Below are 4593 nucleotides of genomic sequence, written 5' to 3'. Positions count from 1 at the left end.
CAAGTGTTCCAGTCTTTGTTGAAATTTGCAGCTGTTTCCATAACTGGTGGTAAATTTTGCTTTGCTTCTTTTCTGGTCTGCGGGCAAGGATCACTTTGCCTCTCAGATGGACGCCTCTGGCAGAACTCATCATTTCTGCCTCACACTTGGTGTTTCACAAACACCAATGAAGTATCAGTTTCGCTCAAATTTTGGGCAATGTGGCAGTAAGCCGGATGTGGACCTTCGGTTGACATCTGAAATGGTTTCTCCTCCGATGAAGAGCCATTTTGTCTTCTGAAAGTACACGAAGAATAAATCTTTCCAGCGTTGGACAAGCCACTCTCTTAGACCTTAGATACAGTGGTACCTCAGGTTAAGAACTTAATTTGTTCTGGAGGTCCGTTCTTAACCTGAAACTGTTCTTAACCTGAGTTACCACTTTAGCTAATGAGGCCTCCCGCTGCCACTGCGCCTCCGCTGCCGCACAATTTCTGTTCTCATCCTGAAACAAAGTTCTTAACCCGAGGTACTATTTCTGGGTTAGCGGAGTCTGTAACCTGAAGCGTCTGTAACCTGAGGTACCACTGTATTTCCTCACACCAAAGCAAAATGGCTGCATCGCTAGCTTCAAAATGACTGAAATATGTGTGTTGGGCAACAGTCTCACATGATGAAAGGTTCCTCTTCCACATAGAAAAAAGGAACATTGGGGTCTGCCTTATCTGTCTACTTAGTATTGCCTACATTGACTGGCAGCGCTCTCTCAGATTGCCGAGAGGGAAGATGGAGCAAGCTTGTTTTCTCTTGCTCCAGAGGGTAGGACCTAAACCAATGGCTTCAACTTACAAGGAAGAAGATTCCGACTAAACATCAGGAAGAACTCTCTAACAGTAAGAGCTGTTCAACAGAGTGATTGATTCCCTCGGATGATGGTGGACTCTCCTTCCTTGGAGGTTTATAAGCAGAAGTTGGATGGCCATCTGTCCAGGAAGTTTTAGTTGAGATTCTTTCCAGCTCTACAGTGCTATGATGTAGAGATGTAGAGAGCTGAATTTAAGACGGGGGTAAAAATCAGGAACACAGAAACCAAAACTGACAGTTTTACCCATCCCCAGCTCTGGCACACAAAGGTGATCAGGAGGAACTGCCCCTGCTGCCCCTTGCTTTGCTGAATGGTAGGGTCAACTCTGAACAACACCTCATCTTTGCCAGTAAATCACATTCACCCAGTGCTGTACCAGCTGTACTGGCTCCCAGTGGAGTACAGGATCAGGTTTAATGTGATGGTTTTAACTTTTAAAGCCCTATATGGCCTAGGACCCTCATACCTACGTGACCGCCTCTCCTGGTATGTCCCACGGAGGACCTTACGGTCTTCAAACAAAAACATCTTGGAGGTCCCGGGCCACAGGGAGGTTAGGCTGGCCTCAACCAGAGCCAGGGGTTTTTCGGCTATGGCTCCGATCTGGTGGAACGCTCTGTCACAAGAGACTAGGGCCCTGCGGGACTTGACATCTTTCCGCAGGGCCTGCAAGACAGAGCTGTTCCACCAGACCTTTGGCCAAGGCACAGCCTGACCCCCTCCTTTGGCAATCCTCACAGAACTCTAGCCCAATGGTTGCCATTAATTTGATATGAACTGATTTTATAATGAATTGATTTTAGAATGCTGTATTATTTTACTGTTGTTAGCCGCTCTGAGCCCGGCTTCGGCTGGGGAGGGTGGGATATAAATAAAATTGTCAGAGTTGCTTCCAGATCCTAGCTCACAGAGGATCACGCTAGCCAGCGATCATTAAATAAAAGTCTTTATTGAGTTACAGTTTCCATTCTCAAGCTGCTGCGTGCAACCCTACGTCTAATGGTTAGATCGGCGAAGCCCCATCTGAGTCTCCGCCCCTTGTACACCAACTTAATATCCTAGCCTTGCTCCACCTTTTCCGCCTGACTGTTCTTCTCTGGGTCCCTCTGCCCCCCGGGGTCTCTTCCTTCCGGGATTCCTCTGACGCTGACGCTGACCCCCCTGACTCTTCTCCCTCCTTTCGGCGGGCTTTAGGACCTGGCTCCCTTTCCGGGCTGCCTACTGCGCCACCTTCCTGTGCATTTGAACTTGGCACGCGCGCCCAACCTTCCACCTTCCGTCTGACCGTTTCTTCGCTCCCCGATGGAGGTGTGGCCACTCCTGACTCGTGCCCTCCCCCCTGTTGTGAGCTGCCAGCGCTTGATCCCTGGCGCCCTTCCTCTTCCCTGCTCTCTGGCGGTGACGCTGGTCCTGATTTCCAACTGCTCCCCTCTGAGTCCCCTCTGGCTCTATCTTCCTGGGGTGTCCCCCTAGGCTCCCCCCTTGCCCTGGCCACTGGTGCTCCTTTCTGTGAATCTTCTGATTCACTGGAAAGACTCGGAGATCTCGGGTCGTCGTCATCACTCATCTTTTCTTCTGCCTCCTCTCCCTCGCTCTCTGTTTCCTCCCTTGCCCTTGCCTCTGCTCCTGAACCCCTGACATCCATCCCCCCCTCGAAGCCCCCTCTTCCCCCCTCCCCTCCTTCCGGTGCGGGATCTGGGTGCTGCCGTGTCAGGGGGACGAATGTCGGATACAGTTCGCTTCCCGTGGCGGGCCGCCATCCGAAGTCTTCCGGTTCTTCCTCCCTGCTCTCGTTGACGACGGTCACCTCCGCTTCCATCTCTGTGCCGCCGTGCTCGAAACCCGGGTCGTCCCCGAAAACGTCCATGTCCGTCTCTCCCTCGTTGCCTTCTGGAGACGTTGCTCGTCCTGGACCCTCCAGCCACCTTCTGCGGAACTGCTCCTCTGGTCGATCATCCCACCAATACGAGGGTTCTGAAGCAGATCCCGAGGGTGACCCCTCTGGGGAACGGGCGTCTCGTGTCGGTTCCTCGTCCGAGTCGAACCCCCGGAACGTGCTGGCTGAAAGCGTGGGCGTGAAAAGCCAGTCGTCGAAAAAGTCTGCTGGCATTGGCCTATGTGGGAAGAGGGCATGAAACTCTTCTTTGAGCAGAGGTTCGTCTAAAGCGTAGCCCGGCACCCAGCTGTTGGCACTGGCCGGGGTGCCCTCCTTGGCGAGAAGGTATTCTACCCCCTCTTCCCCCCATCTGGAGTCCAAAATCTCCGTGACTTCGTTGATGCGCTCCTCCTGTGCCACTCCCCCTTGCCCGGTTCTCTCTCGGAGCGGACCCGGTGCCGTTCCTGGTTCCTGAAACCTGTGAGGTGCCTTGTAGGGAGTGAGCACCGATCTGTGGAACACCGGATGCATTCTGGAACCCTCCGGAAGAGCCAGCCGGAAAGCCACCGGGTTGACCTGTTCGTCGACTTGGTAGGGCCCCAGTTGTTTATGCCCTAGTTTCTTCTTCGCCAACGACCTGGCCGGCACTGCGTGGGCTGCTAACCAGACCCAGTCTCCCACATGGATCTCTTCGCCAACCCTTCTGTGTTTGTCCGCTTGTACCTTGTATGCGTGTTTAGCCAGCTCCAGGTGCCGCCGCAGCTGATCGTGGACCTCCTGCAACTCCGACGCGAACGCATCTGCTGTCTGCGGCTCCCCCTCCCCCATTCTTTCCAGTCCCGGGAAGGTTCTAGGGTGCCTCCCGTTGTTGGCGAAGAACGGCGTGACCCCCGTGGACACGTGCTTCGTGTTGTTGTAGGCGAACTCGGCGAGAGGCAGGTAATCCACCCACGTCGCAGGCTGTTGATTCGCATAACATCTCAGGTACTGCTGCATTATGGCATTGACCCGCTCCGCTTGCCCGTTGGTCTGCGGGTGTCTAGCCGACGCCAGGTTGATCTTGACGTTCAGGAAGCCCATCAGCCTCTGCCAGAAGTTCGAGATGAACTGTCGCCCTCGGTCGGACAGAATAGACCGCGGCAGACCGTGAACCTTGAACACGTGGTCTATGAACAGTTTGGCGGTTTGTTCCGCCGTGGCCACCTTCGCACACGGAATGAAATGTGCCATCTTGGAGAACAAATCCACCACCACCAGCACAGCCGTCTTGCCCCTCGAGCTGGGCAGATCCGTGACAAAGTCCAGGGCCACTCTCTCCCATGGCTCGAACGGAGTTTGCAGCGGTTCCAGCAGTCCGGCCGGCGGTCTGTGCACTGGTTTGGACCTCTGGCAGGTGTCGCACCTCGCCACGTAGTCCGCGACTTCCCCTCTCATTCCGGGCCACCAGAAGTCTCTGGCTACTAATTCCACCGTCTTCTCCTTGCCAAAGTGCCCGGCAGTGGGCGCGTCGTGCAGCTGCTGCAGTACCTTGGCGCGAAGTTCGTCTCCCGGCACGTAGATGGCCCCTTTACGGATGAGCAAACCATCTCGCAGCTGGAACTCGTCGGTCGCTGCCGTGCCCCTGTGCACCTCTGCCATCTTTGCTTGCGCGAAGGAGTCATCCTGCAACGCTCGTCGCACCGCATCCAGGTCAACTGTCGCCGCCGCGCACGCCCACACTGTCGGTGCGAAGATGTGCATGGCGGCCGCTGGCTTTGCCTCCTCCAGATACTGTGGCTTACGGGAGAGAGCATCCGCCATGATGTTGGTGTCCCCCGGGACATATTCTATTCGGAAGTCGAAATTCGCAAAGAACTCAGCCCAACGTATCTGC

Source organism: Podarcis pityusensis (genome assembly GCF_964106645.2).
Source record: "Podarcis pityusensis genome assembly, chromosome: 3".
Lineage (NCBI taxonomy): Eukaryota > Metazoa > Chordata > Lepidosauria > Squamata > Lacertidae > Podarcis > Podarcis pityusensis.
This window is presented reverse-complemented; position numbering follows the sequence as displayed.